Below are 22,217 nucleotides of genomic sequence, written 5' to 3' on the forward strand. Positions count from 1 at the left end.
ATGATTTTTAAAGGTCCCTTCCACCCCAAACCATTCTATGATTCCTCTCCATTGAAGGTACATCTCCATGAGAAGGAGGTGATGCCAATGGATGGGGCATTTTAGGGTTCTTCAGAACTGATTCAGTCCTTTGCAAAATTCCCAAACTTTGACGAGTAATCATTGCAATGGATTATATTTCCTCTCTTGTATCTCACATAGAGAAGCAAAAACTTAAAATATGCAACACGAGGAATAAGGAAAGCAAGGAAAATGGCAATCTGTTACAGCTGTGTGCCTCGGGGAGTGCTCCCAAATCACAAATTTTGCTCCCAAACTCAAACATGTGGACAGGAGTCTTTCTTGCTGAAATGCTTGTATGGCTTATGTGTCATGGGAGAGGGGTTTAGGCTGTAAAAAACATCTATTTTCTTGGATATAAGATTAGAAATAACTTAAAAATCCAGCTTGAGGTAGTTGCCTGTTATGGAAAATTGCAACACAAGGAGCTAAAACTTAGCCAAGTTATGTGCAAAAGAGAACAGAGCTGGATGCTGAAAGGTCTTGGGCAGGCTGTACCAGGAGCACAGTAATGCAATCTGTAACCCAAAGTATACGTTATGTAAACACAGCATTTTCTGTAATGTGGAGTATGGCTGAGAGTGTGTGATGGGGAGAGAGGGAACATGTAGCAGTTTCTGGTGTGTTTGCTCTCGAGAAATTGCAAACGGATGTTAGAGAAGCTGCTTCATGAATGCCATTTAGATGAGGAAACCAGGCAGATAAGCAATGCTGTTGAAAATGCTGAAATTGCCCAAGGGAATGGTATGAAGCTGTGTCAGGGGAGGTTTAACTTGGATATTAGGAAAAATGTTCTTCCCCCAGAGGCAGGCTGGGCACTGGAACAGGCTCCTCAGGGCAGTGGTCACAGTACCAAGCCTGTCAGAGTTCAAGGAATGTTTGGACAATGCTCTCAGGGACGGGGTGGGATTGTTGAGGTGTCCTGTGCAGGCCAGGAGTTGGACTCAATGATCCTTTCAGGTCCCTTACAACACAGAATATTCTATGATTCTGCAATTCTAAATGCCAAGACCCTCGGACATTTAAGGCAATGTTCTTTTGGAAACCTACAGGACAAAGAAAAGCAAGCAGATCCAGAGACTGCCTTTACCTAAGACTATAACTCATCTGAGTCCTAGGAAAATCAAATCAAGCTGAGCATGTTTTCTGGGCTGTTTCATTTTGACAAAGATTCCTTTGAAATGCAGTTATTTGGTCAAAATAGTTTTTTTAGTACTTTCAGCATGAACAGAAGTCTTTGTTCCCCAAGTAACTTCTGGTGTACTTATTTCTTTGAGACCAGATATTTTTGCACCATTTTGGTTTCTACTCTCTGTTCTGCCTGTCAGTAATCCTCCAGAGCAGGTTAATTGAGAGGAGCATCTGCAAGGAGTTTCAGGACTATGATCCTCTAAGCAAGGCTCTCCTGGGGCATTGATGTGAGAACAAAGCTGGGCAGTGAGGTAATGAAGTTCTGCAGGACTGCTTGGTGCCAGAGCAAGGAATCAGCAATGGCTGCCTGGCCCAAGTCAGTCCTATCAGGACTGACTTGTAGGATTGGTGTTACTACAAGTAAAGTGACAACTTGTTTTTCTCTGACTGCACTGTCCAGAGAAAGCTACTGTGTGAAGCTGGGAAAGCTTCCATGGCAGGTGTGGTAGTAAAGTACGAGCAGAGCCCTGTAATCAGCAGGGAGGAAAAAAATAATCAAGCAGCTTAAATATGTTCTATGAATTCTGTGGTACTTAAAACCAAAGAGGTGTCTTCTTAAAAAGCCCCATATTCAAAAACTGTGATCAATAACTGTATGAATAGCAGAGTAGACACTGAAGTATTGCCATATCTTAGCAGTGTCTGAGCTCCCAACCACCTCTAGCAATGCCTGTCCTCCCCTTCTGTTGGCTGGAAGCAGTTTATGTTTTAGGAAAGATGATCCAGGCCCTGTGGCATCCTCCTGAGTGATCTGCTGGTGTTCTTGGAGTCTAAATAGCACAAGATGTGGAATAAAAACTGGGACGTTAAGTTTCACTTGTAGCACATTTGGTCCCAGAGCCACTGCCCAGCTCTGGCAGCCTGTTAGGTGGGTCCTTCTCATTCCCAGCTGGGCAGAGCAGGGACTGCACCCCACACTCTGGGGACTTTACAGCACCTCTGTAGGGTGCTTTTGATAATGCACTGATGTTGTGGTGACTTGGAGCTCTTCTTTGTCCTCACTTTCCTGGGCTTGAGCTCTTGCTTTTCATTTCTTTGAGACTGTGTTACTGATACTGAGCATACACTGATATTTCAGGTTCTTGCTTCATTTTGCTTTTCACCACCTAAAGGAACTGGTCTAACACTGTCCTGGCTAGAACTTCTTTTGAGCTGATGTTCAAACATACTCTACTGCCACATGAGGACAGCCAGTGAGGATTTGCCAAACAGAAGATGGGCAAGCCACAACAGGCTGGATTTGGATGAGTGAAGTAAAGATGGAAATTACAGGAATGTAATTTTGAATGTCTCAGTGAGTCACAATCTGTTTGTTAGCAACAGAATGCCTTCTGGAGATTTTGGAAAATCAGTATGGGATACACCACACCACCTTTGCTCACACTGGATAGACTGTTGTCCTGCTCTCGGGCTCCAAAGGACACAGTCTAACCCAACAAGAGTTCTCCTGGCAGAGCTGATTTCAGAAACAGGGAAGGAACTGAGAATGCAACCTGGGACTTCAATCACAAAAATCAGTTGTGCTGCATTCTCTGTTCTAGATAGATCAATGATATTTAGAGAGAGAGAAGGATACAGGGCTCTTTGATGTGAAAAAGTTGTGGCTCAGTATTAATCTGAAAGTAGATGGGAAGAAGAGCCATGTTCAAATGAAGGTAGCTTTGTGCTTTATCCTTTAATAATTATCTTAACGAGATCTGTGTGATGATTAATCTGACTCTATTTGGTTACTGAGTGTTATTAATTAAAAAAAAAAACCAAAAGTAAATGTGTTGTACTGCCTTGGACAGATTCTGTCTGGGAACTGTTTCATTTGAAGACCCTATTTCCCTGGCACTTTACCGCAATGACTGTATGGGAAATAGCATTTTTAAGTATTACCTGGCTCTTTATGTGTAGAGATGTGACTCTTTCTCTCCATATCATCCTTCTGTGCAGATGCGCTGAGAAAATACAGCTGGGACATGGCCTGTCTCTGTGCCAGTCACTGTTGTCCTAGCACTGGGCATGGTCTTCAGAAGAACCTCCCCACAGCCATGAAGTTCCTTGTTTTTTAACATGTGTGGAGTTTCCACCCACCCAAAGCATTTGCTTGGAGCAATGTTGTAAATAGTGAGACTTCTAGGAGCACAGAGAGTTTTCAATGACCTAATGAGGAAGGAAGACACTAATGCCCTAGATCTGATCCTGTCATTTCTTCTGATGCTCAAAGAAATCTGTAGGCTTGGAGAACTCAGGAGTGCAGGCATGACCCTGCTAATGATACTGCTCTTGAATGTCACATTCCTTTTTGTAATGCAAGACCGAGACTTCCAGTGAATTCTTTACAAGCTGGTTCATAGTCTCAGTTAAGTAACACATCCATAATTCATTGACTTAATTATGACAGTTCCTTGGGAGAAAATATGAGCAGGGCTTAATTACAGTGGGCATCAGAGCCCCTGTCCCCTGGTCAGGCAGTGCAGAAGAGGAGGGGGTGGCTGCAGGGCACTCAGTGTCAGACTTCACTCCAGTGCTTGTGCCCAGCACCTGATTTCTGTGCTGTCTGCATCGATGTGGGGGCTGCACAGAGGAAAGCTAAGAAGTGTGCCAGAACATGACATGAATGAAGAGTGGAAGATTTCCCTTTCTTCTCTTTGTTCATATTTTTTCCCTTTCTTTCATGCCTGCCACCTTTTTCTGATCCTTCTTCTTTTTGCGTCATCTTTTGCAAGTCAGATGGGTTGCCTTGGTGCAGAGGTTACTTTTAAGGTGTGATAACTTGAAACCCAAGGTCAGTCCTGGTGAGCAGAGAGGCCAGATGTGAGTGTGACTCAGGCTGCTGTCTCCTGGGCTCACAGCTTTGCTGAAGGCCAGGGAAGCTGGGAGGTCACTGTCAAAGGCTTCTTCTGTAGAGTACTGCTGGCTGCAGCTCTGGCTGTCCCCTGCCCACGGGTGAGGCTGTCCATGCAGTATCCACCCAGCCAAGCCTTCTTCTGCCTTCCACCTCAGAGGTATTTGAGTTCAGCCCCCTGGGGAAGAGCCCATGGACTCAGAGGTGGAAGGGTTCAGCTGCTATGAACTCTGTGCCTGGTTTTGACATTCCTCCTTGAGCATATGAGGGTTTTTGATGTGTAATCTAGCTATGTGCTAGCTAGTGTTACTTGTAGCCAGATCTGCCCTCCACAGCTCTTCAGGGGTCTGTCCTCCACCAGTGTGTTTGGCAGAGCCTTCCCAGCTGCAGGCCTTTCTTACCCTGCCACCTGTAATTCAATGTTTCTGCCTTACAAGACCCTTCTAGACCATGCATGCACTGAGTGCTACAGCTTATACCTCTGGAGGTGCAGCTGGGGGTTAGTGTCTGCTTCCCTGCTGTTCCTGCTGTGGAAACACCAAAAGAGCTTCCCTGGCTCTTTTGGCTCCCTGCTCTGACCCCTGAGGAGTGTGCACAGCAGCTGGGACATGGCTGTTGGTATCCTTTGGGCAGCACAGGTTGTGTCAATGTTGTTCTATACCCAGTGCTCTTGTGCAGATCTTGGAGTCAAGGTTAACCAGAAATTTTCTGTCCTCTCTCCCCTGGAGTTTAGGAAGTCTGGCAGATCTGTATCCACAAGTAACGACCCTTTCTTTTTTCAGTCTGCTGCTAATTAACTTGTAAACTAGAGAAAAAGGACTAAATTGGGAATGACTCTTATGGAGCTGATGGACATGAGTAGACTCAAAGCTAGACACAACAAAGTTGGCTTCTCAGTCCAATCTTGGACTATCCTACCTCAGCCAGCATTCAGCTCACCTAAAAACTGGGGACAGGAGGGTCTCTGTGCCACTGGGCCCAGTGCTGCTGTAAGTGTGAGGAAACATACTGGCCACTTTTATTAATAGAAAAAAACCTTTACAAATCTGTTTCCTTCTGCTGTTATGACTATCCTGTGCTGAATGTTTGTGTGCGGGGGAATTCTGGTTACAAAATATCTCTTTGCTTGTGATTTCCTTATCCAAACTGGAGGCTATCAGAATTCTCTCATGTGCAATTTTATGGGATCAGGCCAGTACTATTTTCTTGCCAAGAGTTTTTCCAGTGCAGATAAGAGATCTAGGAGGCATTCAATTAGATGGATTTTTTTGTTTTGTTTGGTTGGTTTTTTGTTTGGGGGATTTTTTTTTGTTTGTTTTATTTTGCATTTTTTTAATGGTTTTTTTTTTTGTTTGTTTGGTTTTTGGGGTTTTTTTGGGGTGATTTGGCTTTTTATTTGGAGGTGGATTTTTTGTTTGGTTTTTGATGTTTGTTGGCTGCTGGGTAGTTGAATATCAGTTATATATATACTTTTTTTGATATCTTCATTTCTCTATTCATGAATGTTAGACCAGCATTAGTGTCACCAATATAAAGTTCTGTAAGTGTCTTAGAGTGGAAAATGCTGGACATTACTTCAGTGCTAATGCCACCAAAATTTGGGGTGTTCTAGAGGTGTCGGTGGTACAGCCTGGGATGGGAGGGATGCTCACCATTTGTTCCTTTAGCATCTGCTACAAACAGGAGCAGTGGGGCTTTTCTACAAAGATAAAGTTCCCCTTTCAGATCTCCGTGTCACTGTAGAAAACACAGAGCATCCTCTTTCACTTTTGTAAGGAAATGATCCTAAACAGAGCCCTGCCTGTGCTGTGGGCTCTAGGCAGATGGCCAGTGCCATTATCCTTTAAGGGTGCATTAACAGCAACCTTCAGTTCAGAGGCACTGAGTTCTACCTCTCCCATGAGGTGCCAGAATGGGCAAAAGGCATGGATCCCTCTTGTCAGTGCTGCTGGACCAGACAGTGCCAATGGAAAAACATTTGTTCTGCTCTTGGTCTGTCTTCTGCACAGGGATTTGGAGATAACACAGTAAAGGTGATGCTGCAGATAAACACAAGCTACCAGACAGAAGCACAGACTCTAGGATTTTCTGCAGCCAGATGCAGTTAATAGATGCCACCCTCCACTGCAGGCCAAAATCATGGACTTCTATTTGCACCATAATGATCTCTGGAAAGAAATTTCTCCCTGATTACCATAAGCCCAGAAGGGTTTGCAATGAATAGGCCTTACAGTTTCATCTTCTGAGCACTGCAGACATTTGGTTCTGTCATCAGCTGGTGGAAACTGGCATTGCTTTGTTGCCTTTCCAAGTCAATTTGCAATGAGTGAAGATTGGTCTTTCTGTTCTCCTTCACATGAAGGTCATGTAGCTTTTGTGGCTTTGTGCAATATGTTCTTCCTAAAGAGAAATGAATGTGCAGTTGTGTTTTATTTTGCAATGATCTTCTAAAGTACCCAGTTCAAAGATTGGGCGTGCTTGACACACTTTCCACCCATTTCTTTCAAATTAATAATTCTCTGATGCCTCTCACGTGATCTGTTGGTCCTGCAACAGTTTGAGCTTTGATGGAGTAGGAGTCTTTGAACAACAAGGGAGTACTGGAAAATCTGGGGAACTTCTGTTTGAGAGGCTTTGATATTGTGCTGGTACACTATCCTACTGTTAGGCTGCTTCAGTGTTTCCAGTCTCTCAGAGTCATTCCATAAAAGATATGAGAAGGATTCTCACTTGGATTGTCTGCAGTTATCTTAGTTGCCTGAGGAAGACTATAACTTACCATTAAAACTACCTGTACCTTATTTTCAAAGGGATCTAAGGGCAGGATGCTTCAAAGGAGCAATGTAGAAAGTTGGAGAAGAACCAGCCCCCCAAGAAAGTTCTCATTCTAAAGCCTCAGTAAGAGCTGGGAGGCAAACATTTTTCCATCCTCCCCTTTCTTCTCTGTGCTATGAGGAGTGTCAGCTGCCACTCACTGTGAACAAAGGTTTAAGAATTTCTCTCAGACATAGTGTAGAGATGAGCTGTTCTGCAGGCCTGCAGAAACCAGGACTCAGCTTCCTGCCCAGTCAGGCTGTGACTCAAACCCCCCAGCATGGCAGGGAAGTGGCTGGTTAGCTGGGTGTCCTCCAGACCTGCTCCAAAGGGATCCTGCAGATGAGAGCCCAGGGCACTCTAGGAAGCTGGAGGAGTCCCTAAACATTTACAGGAACAAATTGACTTGAGAGGGTTTCAGGCACTGCAAGCAATGAGAAGAAAAGGTCCCCTTTGAAAGCCAGTAGAGGTTTTCAGGAACTGCTGCTTCTTCTGAGAAGTAAACCACAGACTCTGAACTATGAATCCAGAGCTGCCCCCAAGCTCTGGGTAAAGGCAGAGCATCTTTAAAGGCCAAGCCCAACAAGGCTGGCACAAGTGGTCAGGAGCAGGAAGTGTCCCACAAGGCAGGATCTCAGCTGCTTGGAGAACATCAGGCAGCATCACAGAGGAAGAGAGAAGCCAGCAGTGTCACAAGCAGCATCAGATCTGCTTTCTAACACATCCTTCTGGGTGTTCTTTGGTGTCAAGGGAAAGCTCAGTTTATCAGTTCTTCCCTTAGCAGGGCACCAGCAAAGACTTCTTGCTCTGTGTGCCTCCCAGTTTTTCTCAAAATTCATAGGAACTCAGTATGTTGGTGGTTTTCTCCTGGTTGAAACAGGACAATTCCCAGAGCAAATGGGGCACGTGGAGTGACCATGTAGAGCAGTTGCCTTCCTTATGTATTTTGAGGAACTGGCTGCAGATCACTTCTGTGAAGTTGTCACTTTCAGAGGTCTGATCTCCAGGAAAAATCCCTCTAAAGAGAAAAAGGTGACTGCCCTGTGACACTGAGTGCATCTGCCAGTTCTGTTTTACTTTAAGCAGCAGTAATTGTTCTCAAAGGTCTTGTTTGCACTTGATGATGCCTCAGAAATCCTGAGTCACTCTTTACCTGAATTTACCCTGGTACATCTGTTTACTCTATGGTTGTGTGATAGTTGGGAAAGTCCTCAAGTACAAAGGATGTTGAAACTGTCATTTTCCTAAAAACGTAGTCCTACTGCTTTTATAATGAGAAAGTAGGTTGGATGTCACATTCCTTGATGACACACAGCTGTGTATCAGTCCCAACATTTCTCAGGTGTTGAGACAGCTCAGTTTTGCTGTCTGCTTGTGCTCAGGATCTCCTGGTTGTTAACCTCCAGGAGAGCCAACACAGGTTTACACCTCCTGTTAAATAGATGTTAAATATTACATTTATGTTAGACAGAAACATCTTGGACTACCCTCTCAGTTCCTGCCCTGGACACTGTGTCAGTGTGGAAGAAGCAAATTAACAATTTTTTTCCTATTTCTGGCTTTGAAGGGTGTGTGGGGCTGTGTTCAGCTTGGCTCTGCCCTACATTTGCTGTTATGTCCATGCATGTCTGTGTCACTTGGATCCCTCTGCTTTGCTAAGGGTTAAGATTGTATACATAGCAAGTTGATGAGGTCATCTGAAGTGCATTTGCATTCATTTTGTGGTAACTTGGTCACGAATTTAAGCTCTGAAGGGCACCAAGCAATTGTGTTTATCAGTAGGAGCCTTGGTGCTCACCGTTTGCTATGGGGCTCTTTTCTAAGTTATCTTCAACCTCAGTCATTGCTGGCATCCAGGGAGCTTAACATCAGACAATTGTCTGAGTATTCATTAAGCTCTAAGTGCTTAAACAGTGAAACCTCTACAAAAGCAGCTCTGAAAGCTGAAGAAGAAAAATATAACTGCCTGTGAGGAAACTTTCCTGCTGCTAGCCATAAATCAGTGGGTTTTTAGTAGCTTGTGATGAGCATCTTAATGGGGCCTATCAATCTGACTGCATTTAAAGTTTCAGCCATTGTTACATTACCCAAGTGATCACAGATCCTCTGATGGCAAAGATAACTTGGGAAAGATTGAGCAGAATATGAGTTTATCTGAAACTGTGACCTGACAACTCTGATGTCTCTAACTGCCTAAAATTACTCGTGTTCATCTTTCCAGGATGCACAGAGACTGCACTGATGCCTCCCTGTCTTTTGTGGCAGCTGAGCTATTTGTCTTCTCCTGTCTCCTACCTTCATTTCTTCCTGCAGACAACAGCATTCACTCCTGTCACACCTGGCCCAGGAGATTGGAGTTATAATTCAGATAAAGGAGGGAAACTAGGAAGCAGTGTATGAGCCAATGTCATCAGGAATTTGGGATGATGCAAAATTTGAGCATCCGCTGCTGCTTCCCAGTCATATAATTCAGTCTCCTCTAGCAATGGGTGCAGCACAGCTACTTGAGAATCTCACCATTTTTATTTTGCTCCTGTTTCAAAGCCACCACTAAAGAAAAAATGTCTCCATAAACATCCTGTGGCTTAGGAACATGAGAAAGCATAAATTGCTGGTTTTAGGCACTTCTCTTCAACCAGCTATCCCAAAGGCTGTAAAGCCCATCCATCACTTTGGCTACTGACGCCAGTGCCACTGCCAGGGAAAGATCAGTCAAGCTGGATTATCAAAGTCAGAGCCAGAGACAGCTCTTGTGGGAAGTGGTTGAGAAAGTCTCATGTCTTAATTCCTCTCTGTGTATGAAATAAAAAGGGGATTGTGCACGAGGGGTGGGAATACCCTGTTTCTCATTAACTGAATGCATGGTCTTGAAAGAGAGGGTGGAGCCCCTGTGCAAAACAGAAACCATATTAATACAGTTTGTTTCCCTGTTTTTGCCTTCCAGTGCTCTCCTCTGGGAACCATAGCCCAGTCCCAGGGCTTTGCATGTATAGTTAGCAGTAAAGATGGGTTGGTTTTCATGTGAAAAGAAAAAACCGAACATGGGAAAATGGAAAGAACAGGCCTGGAAGGTGGAGTGAAAGCTCTTTAACAATAAGAAAGTTGCTGCTGTGACTGTAGAGGTGCAGAGGCAGGCCCAGCCCTCTGTCCACACTCAGCAGTGCTGGCTGTGCTCTGAGCACCGGCTGTGAGAGCCATCACAGCAGAGCTGTCACCGGGGCTGACAGCCTGGCTGTGCCACGGGGAATGGATGTGACTGGTGGCATCTGTCCTGCCGGTGGTGGGGATCCCCTCCGGGGACAGAGTGGCCCTGGCAGCTCAGCACAGGGCACAGCTCAGGAGCCGCAGCTCTAGCAGGCGGGAGGAGGGAGCGCCTGCAGCCTCTTTGGGGCACTGCTCTGTGAGCTGCACTCTGCTGTGATCCAGTCACCAGCCCTGTCTCTTGGCTTGGTTCAGAACATAAAGCAACTCAGAAGCACTTGTTTGTTTGTTTGTTGGGTGGAGGTTTTGTTTGTTTGTTTGTTTTGGGGGCTTGTTTTTGTTTTTTGCGGTTTTTTGTGCTCATTGGAAGCTGCGGCTTTCTGATAGGCACATATGCTCCAAACCCAGCTATTTCCATCAGGACCTTTCAGAACTTTTGGTGGTAGGAGTGTGTATGAAAACAGGTTTTGCTAACCAAAACCCAATTTTTCCTTCATCCCTACTGTGGGATTTCTTATGAGGGTTTTATATGTGACTTAGATTTTAGGAAAGAAAACTTACCTGAGAGCCAAAACCTCCTGCAGAAAAATAAAGTGATAAAACTTTTCCTGTTCCATGAAATGTTTCTCAGAAGCCAGGAAACAACTCCCTGCCTCCCTCACTGTGGTTAAACAAGGCTGAGCAGTGGATGGGCAAGATGAAGCTTGATGGGGGTGAAGGGCCCTGCATGCCCTGGGGTTGGTGGGCACAGGCTCCAGGCTGGGAAAAGCCAGCAAACTCCCACCTATGCCTGCAGTGAAGCAGGAACTGCAGCATGGGAATGTGTCCCAAACAACTCAGTAAGGCATGAACAAGAAGATACAAGTATTTGCTAAAGGTCAGGGTCCTAGCTCTGTCTTGAGGTGGAACTTTGCATAGAAACCCACTAAAAACCAAAGGAGTAACATTCGTTTTTAGGTATTTTACAGAGAAGGTCCAACACCATATATGCCAATTAAGCAGGGAGGTGAACTACAGTAAAAGAACAGAGCAAATCAGAATACACAGCCATAACTTGCCCTGCATGGTCTGGTAGTGCCCAGATACCCTTAGAAGTTGTTTAAGCTTCTCTGGTGGCAGACTTGTAGGAGCATTGGCACAAGGCATAACTGCAGTGCAGGTAAGGTGCTTCATGCATAAATTCATTGCTGGCTACATTGTTCCTCATCAGATTTGATTAAAGTCTCTCAAACTGAATTGAAAATGGAAAGAATGGTGCTATTAATTTCCACTGCTGCTGATACAGAGGGCTTGTTGCATTAGGTAGTTCAGTGGTCAGGTCAAGCTGTGGTGTCCATGTATGAGAGAGCCAGACATGCTCTGCAGGGAAAAGCGACCCCTGTGCTGCTCCCTGGTGATTCCCTTGCTCTGGTGGGGCTTGCTGGAGTGGTTTGACTTGTGTGCCCCATGATGGGACATCATGTCACAATGAGTGACTTCCATAATAGCTACTGGTGTTGGCTGTCTTGGCAGAGAGGCTGAGAATGCACCGTGGGGAATGAGCTCTGAGCTTGCTTTAGAAGGGACCTCTTTAGTTATGGGTCAGGGCACATGGACAGGCAGCAGTAAAGGGGGACTTTGGGATTATTTGTGGACAGACAGCTGACATCATCTTGTAGGGCTGCTTATTGCAGTGTATTTCACAGTAAGTTAAAATTGGGTGTATTTTTAATGCTGAAAAAGAATAAGCCAAAAGGAAGCAACAGGAAGAAGGCCTGAAATAAAAGGTTGCAAGAAATCAAATGAGCATTTTCCAGGAGCTGCATGTCTGAGTGTTGCTTGGGGTGGAATGTAGCTTGTGACCCAGTAGTGAGGCCATGATCACTGGAACATCTGTACAGGCTCTGGCAAGAGGCTCACCTCAACTCTTGTCTTCTTCCTGGCTGGAACCAGTAACATGTAGGAGGAGTGTAAGAGAGAAACTGTTTGTAGTATGATCCATCCTCTGGCATAACCTCAGGCCTGTGGACACATCTGTTGGCATCAGCATCCTGATGTTTTTTAAAGCATCCTGTGATTGCAGTGGCTTTAGATTTGGGTTTTGGTCTGGTGGGGGGAGGTGTTTGTGAGAAATCCCAAAATGTTTTGTTTTAATCATCTTTTTGCCCTTTTTATCTCTGCAGACCTTGGTGTCCTTCCTGTGCCACCTCTTGTCTGAGCTGAGGCATCCTCCTACATGGAGAAAGGAGCTGCAAAAATTGCTGGTCAATCCATTCTTCTTCATGCCTTGTCAACCCTTGCTAAGAGAGGGACATTCCCCCCCATAAGTCACAACTTAGGATCATCTTCTCGTGGTGGCTTTTAAAAAAGAAGGCTTTACTGCCTTTGCTTCAGCCTTTCAGTGATCCTTTGAGATCCCACGTGTGTTTGTGACCATTCCTGAGCCCCAAGCTGGAACTTCTAAAGCACTACCAGCAGCAACCCCAAGCAAAATCATGGATGACTGAGAGCAGAAGGAAGCACCGTGTGCTCACAGAGTGGAGAACTGCACGTGCAGGTAAGCCCCGAACAATTTCTGATTTTATACTTTGCCAGTGTTATTTATGCTCTTGGAGCATGGGACACATCTGCTTGGTCAGCCTTGAAAGTGGCCTGGCTCCAGCAACCAAGACAAGCAGACCAAAGCATTTCCAAATTCTTGGTCATGTTTGAGACCTCCCTGAGTTCCTGGCTGGGTTATGTGAATGCTGTGCTAGGAAGAAAGAGGAAGCATTGGTTTGAGTTATAGATTGCAAGTGTTTCAGAGTGGCCTTGTAACCTCCTGGATGTTGAGTCAGCCATGTGTCAGGCACTGGTGCTGGTAACAGCACCAGTGTAATCTGGCCCTGGGGTTGTTCTGTGTACATCCCCTGCTCCTTCTGTGGTTTTGAATTTCCCTGAAAAAGTTTTTTTCCTAAACTTTGGTAATAAAGATGAAATCCCCCTTCACTGCATTTTTATTCCTTTATATAGATGCTATTGTCTCACTGAGAAAGTGAATTTAATAATGAATTATCATGTTCCAATTGCTCCACACTTCCCCTTTGTGCCTGGATACCCCTGTTCCCATTTGTAAGTGTTTAGATATAAGACTCTTGGACAACATGTGTGCTACATGGGTATGTGCTACCTACACACTACACAGCAGCTTCTTACTGAGAATAGGTTTGTTCATCACAGCTGCAGTAAGGGCTGCATTTCCAGTTTTCGCTTTTAAGTTTCTTTTATTTACCTAAATATAAGCCATCCTCCCACTCTTGGCAATTTCCACTATTTCACTCGTATAGGGCTGCATTTGTTCAGACCAAACTTGACAGTCAGCATACTCTATCCAAGTTTGTTCAATAACAGAGTTAAGCTGGTGACTCTGAACTCTCCTTCCAAGGCAGATAACACACCATGTGGGTGACACATTTACACCTGTCCCATGGATTTACACCTCTCTCCTCTGTGGACGTGGACTATTTTGTCAGAAAATTAAAAAAAAAGAAAAAAGACAGAAGTGTAAATAGAAATGTATTCATTTAGATATTGAGGCAATATCCATAAAATGAAAATGGTTGAAAACCTAAAGTGGACTTAGGGATATAGCAGCAGTACCCCCCTGGGCTTATGCGAGAGGAGCTGTTGCTTTTGGGTAAGAAGAGGAGAAAGGAGTGCTGAGGTATTTAGATGACTGTTTTGTTTTGTCACAGAAAGAGGGATGGTATAAAGGGTGAGGTGGGGGGCAGAACAACTTTGTTTGGTCATGGGCAGGGAGAAATAACTGTAATGCTGTAAATATTGCAGCTGACACAGCAGAGACCCATTTGGCTTGGGATATAGGGCAATAATTGCAGTCAGGTGATTCAGGGGTGTTGTGCATAATTCTGCCAGGTAGTCAGGCGAGAGCAGATCAGGAAATAATTATGGCTGATAAGGGGAGCTGTAAGGAGGCCAGCACCTTCTGCGACCATGAAAGGTGTTAATGATTAACTGTTATGGAAAAGCTGGAAGCACATTCTCTCCTTCCTTCGGAGTCACACCCGGCTGCTCTCCTGCATCATTAACTCGAGAGCTGCCCTGCGAGCGCAGCTGGGCGTGACCCGGCTCTAGCCCAGGGCAGCAGCTGTGAATGGGGAAGCTGCCGGCAAGGGCACGGCTGGTACCCTGCTCTGGCTGTCCTGGGCCTGCATCCCCGGCACTAATTCCTGCCGAAATCCGTCCTGCTCCTGGGGAAAGTGGGCAAGGTTAATGTCCCTACATGCTGGAAATGAAACCCCACCCGGCAATAGGCTTGAATGACAGAAAGCTGTCACTTTAGACAGTGACACTTCAGCTGTCACTAAAGCCACTTTAAAATTCGGGGTGAGGATGCAAGAGGGAGGAGAGGGGAAATCTTCTGTACATTGAAGAGATGCTGCAGTGTGTGACTCGGGTGTTTCAAGGCAGGTACCCCAACACACAGAGGGCAGCCCCAGGACCGGCTCAGGATGAGCTGCTGTAGCTCCAGGCTTGCCCCTCGCAGCACTGCTGCAGGAACACGAAGAGGCTGCAAAGCCTGTTAGCAGTGTGTGATGGTGTTCAGGATGAATGAGATGAGATTTGCATGTCCTGGCTCTGTGCGTTCCTGGGGTTGGCCAAAGGGATGCAAGGATAGGGACTGAGTGAGCAGCTGTGTGGTGCTAAGCTGCCTGCTGGGTTAAACCACGACAGGCCCAGCTGTAAACCTCTGCCCAGTCCACCTGCAATCAGCACAAATTTCCCCAGCTCAGATCTGCCCCTGGCAAGACAAGGCGCTGCCAACCCCAGGGACCCACTGTGCTGGACCCATAGGGCATAGAAAGGTGTGCTGTCAGTTCAGGGGCATGGGGGCAGATCCACAGGCTGTTGTTGGGACTGTTGTTGCTGTACATGTTGGATAGCCTTGGCCAAGATCCAGACTCCACCATCATTTCTGAGAAAATTACGTCATTAATGCAGCGTCGTAATCGATAGGCCATGGCCCTGATTCAGCAGGACACTTAAGTGCATGGCTAGTATCCATCACAGTCTGCTACCTTGATGGCTTGCTGCTTTTTTCTGGTTGTTTTTAAGAACCTGCTTTTGCATTTAAAATTGGATTTGTGCTAAATGGAGGCTTTTGTGCCTAAAAGGTGCTCCAGCCATGTCCTGACCGAGAGGTGCCGTGTGCTCACTGTGTAAATGGGGTCTCAGGGCTGGGAGCTGCCCCTGTGAGGAGAACAAAAGGCTGAAGGAAGCCCAGAAAAGGGAGAGTGTGTCACCAAATGGTGCATTTGACCTTTTGTGGCCGTCCATCCCCACACAGAAGGCTTGCACAGAGATCACATATTATGGAGTGGAAGGTGTGAATTTGGCTAAATTGCATTTGGCTGTCCTTAATGCTGGAAGAGCACACAGTGTCCAGGAGGCACAGGGAGAGAGAAACTGCTTAAATGGGCAAAAAAGTGATTGGGGATTTCTTACAATCCATACTGAAGGGAAAGAGGAGTCCAAAGTTATTTTCCATGTATAGTTTAAAGGAATTTTTACAAGGCCATATTTGATTTCCTTTTTCTTAACATTTTAATTTTTTAAAAAATCTGTAATTTTAAAGGCACCTTTTTAAAATATATATTTTAAAGATTATTTAGGAACAGTTGTGTAGCAATTGTTCATTAGGCTTGTAGCTGGGTTTCATGTATTTTTAATTCTCTTCAGCTTGGACAGCTTTTAGTCAGTTTTAATACTTATCCTCACGTTTCACTAGTTGTTATTTATTCTATTCAATTATGGATCTTACAAGCAATTGTTGCCCCTTCTGTAATGACCCCTAGAAGGCTGAGGAAATGAAGGCAGAGAGAGTTGCAAACCACCTTGAGAACAGCTTCCTTTGAGCCACGGCACACCTTAGCCTGAGCCATAGCTCAGAACTTCTCAGATTTATGCACCCACCAGAGGAGTCAGCAATGGGCTGGAGTGTGTTTATTATTGCAGCACTAAGTGGAGAGCTGTAGGGACTCAAGGTCACCTCCCCACACAGTCACCCATGTCTGGCCATGAGCTGAGCCTCTCTAGGGTGTTGCAGGGACACAAACTGCCTCTCTGATATTTTTTTTTTTTTTTTTTTTGCGTGGAAGAGCAGTGAGGGTTGGTGGCTGGAGAGTGATGAACTCAGCACTGAGCCAAGCAGAGAGCTGGGTTCAGCCCCAGCACAGGGATGGTGCAGTCCTGTGAGCACAGGGCTGGTAATGCCAGGTGGGGTTTGGGTCCTGGCAATAAAGCCAGAGCTTGGACACAAACCATGGACCTGTGTCCTCCCTTCCTTGCTTTGATCAGGGCCTGACACCTGAGAAGGGTCCATGGAGAGTTCAGCACCGACCCAGGCACAGATCTCCAAGCCTTGGTCTCTCTGCTGAGCCTCTCCAAGGAGCTGCAGTGCTGACCACATTGCTGAGAGCTGCTGAAAGCACTGTTTTCCAGCCCAGCCTCACACCATCACCGTGCCTGCTCAGCAGTGCAGTCTCCCTGGTTACTGAGTGCACAGCTGGGACAGGCATGGCATGGCCCTGTGTTCTCTGAGCCTGGCCTAGTGCTCAGTTTTCAATGTGACAAAGGCTATTCACAGTCTTTTCTAATGGTCCTAATTTTTAGAGGAGCTGAGTTTCTGGCATGCAAGTGGATCACAAAAGTAGTTTGTTTAGCCCTGCCCCTTTTTTAAAGACAAAGCAGATTTGTTTCAGATCCACAAGATCCTTAATGGGGGTGGTCCAGGCAAATCTTCATTAAACAGGGTTGACCTGATCTTCATGTCAGGTGGCCACATTGCTTTCCTCTAGCAGAGCTCAGCTGGTGAAAATCTCCAAAGTGATTCTGTGATGTTAGAACAGAGCCCTAGCTGGAAGTCAGCCAGGAAGCTGTAAGATGCTCCCATACTCCTACAACACGACAGCAACAAGCAGACCACACTGCCTGCATGTGCTGCTGAAAAGACATTTATGGCTTCAGTGAATCATTCCACCCAGGCATGGCTTGTTTTCAGTGCCCCCACAGCTGGGGCTTGGAGAATTTAAGCAGCTTCTCTTCAGCTCCCAGCTGTGACCATCCAATTGCTTGTAAGGACTGCAGAAAATGTGAGACGCTGGGAGCTGGAGACATGGTAGTTGTGGAACAGCTCTGACAAAGCTTGGCTTGAGCTGAACCCCTTTATGGTCCTGGTCTGATCCTGGATTGGACTCATATGGGACCTATCCCTGCCCAGTTTTTCACTGCCATTGCTCAAGGCCTTCCTTCCTTTCCCAGTTAAACTGCCTGCTATAAGAGCTACCATGCCCCAGAGGCCAAATGCAGAGCTCACATCCCCTAGAATTTCACTGAGTCTGAAGGTCTCCCTTCAGCCTGTAAAAAACCAAATTAAAACTCAGAAAGCCATCCTGTCCTGGGGCTGGCTGTTCTTTGCCCCTGCCACCCACTGCTTCCCGCAGAGCCAGCGCAGCAGGAGCAATCTCAGTTCCTCTCTTGTGGGAAGGCAGATGGAGAATATTTCCCTGGGGGAACTACACATGGTCATTTTGCTCTTAGCTGCAGTTGGTGGCTGAGCTAAAACCAAGTGATTCAGAGTTTGCAGAGTGAATCAGAGTCAGGCTCTGGGAGAAATTTCCCTAACTCTGCACTCAGCTAATCCAAGGGCATTGCTCTGGCCTGAGACACAAATTAGCAGTTTTATCTCCATTGGTTCATCTCAGGAAGTGGTCAGACATGGTGTGATGTATCCTGAGATAAATGGTTTAGTTCAAATGTTGCCAAATTTTCTACTGTCCCAGTACCTTGGCTGCTATATGACACTATCCTGCAATTTCAGTGACTTTGAGGTCCTTCCACTGCCTAACACAAGTCTAGAAACACACCTAAGTTGACAGCTGGATTAAGAGGACGAAACCAATCCTCTGCTGGTTTTTATTTGGCCAGACATCCCTGCAGAAGCACCCAAGTGTTAGAGGAAAGTGGCCCGTCCTGGGCTCTGAGGGATTTGGTCACCAGGCTGAAGTTTGGGCAGCACTGGAAGGACTCAGGGGCTCAGAGCCTCCTGTGGTAGCTGGAGGTGGCTGATGTGGACCTTGCTGGGAGCTGATTGGGTCTGGGCTGGGGCACAGCTGTGTCACAGCTGGCAGCAGCTGCTGGGCAGTTGCAACCCCAAAGCTAGAAAAGCACCATAGAGCCAGCAGGGCTTTCTCAGCCCTCTCAGCATTCTCTCCTTCACAGTTTGGAGGCACAAGCCAAGGCCAGCCAGGAGGGACTAGCTCATAGGAAAGAGGAAATATTTTGTCTTTGAGCCTGGCAGCCTTCACATTGCTGGAATTTGCCTTAAAATGGGAGAAAAGGTTTTCTCTGGAATAATATTTCCTCAGACTTGGTTCAGCATGCCTACAGCTCAGAACAGATGTATTTGGTTTCATTTGGCTGAGAAGTTAGGGGAGCCTGGCATGGCTGGACATGAAGTTGTGCGTTCGTGGTGTTTTTGAACTCTCTTGTGAAGGTATGGAAAACATGTATCATTGTGTCAATTGCTGGTGCTGGAAATAGTGCAAATAAATGACTGTGAGTCAGAAGAAGGTGAATCAGTGTAAGGTAGCTCCACTGCCAATCATTTAGGAGTGCCCACATGATATGGGCAATGATCTGGCTATTCCAAGCAGACCTTTGAGCATTGAAAGAGTTTTCAAAGGAGCCCATCAGAATTAGGTGCCCAAGTCCTTCTGCTATCAATGGGAGGTGGGTATGTACTTCCTTTAAATACTCAGCAGAATACCTAAGTAACTGTAATTAAATATTTAACTGAGAGCAGCGTTTGCACTGAGTGCAGTACTGGGCAGTACATTTGTAGCAAGAAGCACAGCTTGCACCTAGATACAGACCTACAGCCTGGACCAGCCCCTGATTATGCCCACTTCAGTCTCTGCTCATGCTGGAGCAGAAGGACATGAGATGCTCCCCATGTGAGAAGGTAGAGAGGCTCAGGATGGTTTCTGTTTGCTGATTTGAGAAGTGACTCCTGTTTATCCAGCAGTAAAGCTGCATGTTTCTCAAAGGTGAAATGTTCACCCACACTGATGTTCCAGCAGAGGTGCTGCAGAACCACTGGGAATCTCTGGAGTCTCTTTATTTCCTGTCCCCTTCACTTCTGTGCTGCCTTGGGCAGTGTGCAGGGACTGGTGCTGTGGATGTCAGCAAGACAAGAGTTAAATGCAGCTGTCTTACCTTTGAAAGTGGAAGATGCAGCTCTGATCTTGTAAAGGATCCTGTTGCTGGCAGCACAGCCTGCTCCAATTACAACTCAAGGGCTGAAACAAGGCCTGGGCTCTGTCTGTCCCCTGCTGTGGTGGTGGCACTGTCACTGCTTTTTGTGGTAAGTAGGGCAATTTCAGTGCCAGTCACCTCTGTGAATGCAGCCTTGCAAAGACATGTGCAAAGTCATTGATTTTTCTTTGGCCCCAGCATGTTTTCTCTCTGTGAGACTGGGGAGCTGGCAGGACAGCCCTGCCTGCAGAGGATTTGCTTCCACTTGGGCTCCAGCCAGGCAAGACAGGAATCCTAAGTGCTGCTTTATGCTCATCTAGAGCAGCCAACCTTGGTGCTTTCTTCTCCAGTTCAGCCTCTCAGCACAGGGTGGCCCTGGGGAATTGTTGACTATTTTCCTCTCCTGTGTGGGTTAACCCAGGGCAGACAAAGGAGGAATAGAAGCATCTCCCTCATGTGGGTGTGATGGTTGTGTCTCGAAGGCCTGGCAAAGGCTGTTGCACGAGGCAGCACAGACACACAAGCCCCAGAGGCAGGAGCATTACCAGGGATGCTACACTGTATGCTACCAAAGGGTCCTCATACATTTCTGGTGGACCAGGAGTCAAGGTGAGGGGGTTGAAGTGAGGTAAGGTCACAGAAGAAGAGAGAAACAGGCTTGGGAACTCAGTCAAATTCTCAAATGGCAAGGCTCCCTAGAGCTGCAGGGTTTTCCTGTGCTGCTTCCTGTTTTTCAGTCCAATAATAATGTGTCTGTAGGTGACAGCCTTTGATGAGACCCTCTGACAGACTTGTTACAGCCATGCCTGGAAGCCATAAATCTAACTCTCCTTGCTGATGGCTGTGCATCAGGGAATTGTTCTGAAGGATTACTGGCTCCAAAGGATGCTGGAGGGTACCAGGAGCTTATTGATGAGGAGAAACCAGAACCTGACCTGAAATTCCTGCTCAGACATCACTTGCTGCTTAGTAAGAAGGCAGGACAACCCTACTGAGGACCTGTGCTGTATTACATGAAGTCATCCAATGCATCTTCCAAAACAAAAAGTTCTGGTTGCTGTCAGCGGATGAAGCCCAGCCTGCCCAGTCTCCTGGCTCTGCTTGTTTCCCAGTTGAGAGATCTATGCCCAGGTGTGCCATCAAATTCCTGCATGGCTTGTGGCTCCCAGTTTGGGAGTTCAGCATCCAGAATGGGACAGGCAGCTTATCTGAAATCCCTACACACCACTCTGTAATTAAGAATAAGAGAGAGAATTGCTATTAATTAGCTTTCATTGACCCACTTTTGACCCTCTAAATGCTGTTGTGGTGCACTAGGTCTCTGTCAGCCCCTGCTCTGGGGAGAGATTAATCTTCATTACTGTTCTCATTAGCCTGGCTCTCTTTGTTAGTTTCTCATTAAGGTTTTGGTGGGTTGGTGCTGCCAGGGACAAGGAACATTCACAACAACAACGTTAGGAGATGAAACAATTTTCTAAGGCACAGTAGTGGCCCAGGGCACTGCTGCCAGACATGGTGGCCAGGCCCTGGCCACTGCAGGTGGACTGGTAGCAGCAAATGGTGGCCAAGGAGCAGCCCCTGCTTAGCTCCATGGAAGGATGCAGCTGTTACAGCAGGGAATAACTGAGGTACAAGCCCAGCTTTCCTATTAACCAGGATACAGCCCTGTGGCTTCCCACCTGGGATGAGAGGGGATGGAGTCAGTGAAAGTTCCCTCACAGATCTTTTACCAAAGTAAGGAGCAAGTGGGGACCTTCCAGCCTTAAACAGAATTCCAGCTGATGTTCACCGAAAGAAGGACCAGCCCCAAGAGTGCATGTTGTTTTGTTGCTCTGTGAGCTCCCTATGGCATCCAAATGGGGAGAAGGGCTTTAGTTGGTTTCCCTTTACCACGTGTATGGAATTGCAGAAGCTTGCTTGGCTGTTGTCAGTGTTGTGGTCCTGCCATGAGAACAGCACAGCTCATGAGGAATTATGGGATGGTGTTTGTTATGAGTCCCAGCCACAGGTCATGGAGAGCTGCTGCTCCCCTCAAGGAGCAACCCTCACAGCCCATTCTGTGAGGGATAAAATGAATAATTTCTGGTGATTTCCGGGAACTGGTGAATGAATCAATGGGCAAGTCAAGAGGGCAGCTCTTCTGACTCCTGGGGCTGTCTGGTGTACTCAGCCCTGCACTCTGGGGAGCAGAGCACATTGCTGGTCTCACCTGGAAGTGTTGTGACAGACATAGAAGTGCAGCCTGCTGTTCTCTCACAGCTACTTCAGAATCCCACAAATCATTATCTTGGAATGATTCATTTCTGTACAAGTGCTGCAAATGAGATACGTATCAGGGTCACAACAGTCTGTTGCCACATTACACTGAGTTTCATTGAAAACCAAGGTCCTGGATCAAGGAGATGTCTCTTTTCAGCAGCACATGGCAGTTTCTGAAACAACCTGGTAAATGCAGTCCTTGAAGGTTCCAAAATTCAAAGGGAAATAGAGAAACAAAAACATGTGTTTGAAAAAGAAACTAACCATTGCTTTTGGATTTCTTGCATGTGCATTTGGAATATTTGGGATTGTTACTGTTATTGCAAAGGCTGCCATGCAAATTTGGGAATAGGTTGCAAGTGTCAGTGGCTGGCTAAATTAGGAAACACAGGGTAGAGTAGAATAGACTATTTCATTTGGAAGGGACCTACAATGATTGTGTCATTCCAACAGCCTCACTGACTCAGGGCTGACCAAAAAGTTAAAGTGTGCTGTTACATGCTTTGTCCAAATGCCTCTTAAACACTGACAGCCTTGGGGAATTAATTGTCCACTGGGAATCCTG

General features: G+C 46.3%; 1 long non-coding RNA gene across 2 annotated transcripts in view; it reads left to right on the plus strand.

The window, feature by feature from the left end:
- The window catches only part of LOC108962200 (uncharacterized), a 114,226-nt gene that overhangs the window by 24,361 nt on the left and 67,648 nt on the right, over positions 1-22,217 (plus strand). For both annotated transcript variants that reach the window (XR_003944854.2, XR_003944853.2), the window contains exon 2: positions 12,262-12,635. This is a non-coding gene — a long non-coding RNA (uncharacterized LOC108962200). The remainder of the gene's footprint in view (positions 1-12,261; positions 12,636-22,217) is intronic.

The sequence above is a fragment of the Serinus canaria genome, chromosome 12 (assembly GCF_022539315.1).
Source record: "Serinus canaria isolate serCan28SL12 chromosome 12, serCan2020, whole genome shotgun sequence".
Taxonomy (NCBI): Eukaryota; Metazoa; Chordata; class Aves; order Passeriformes; family Fringillidae; genus Serinus; species Serinus canaria.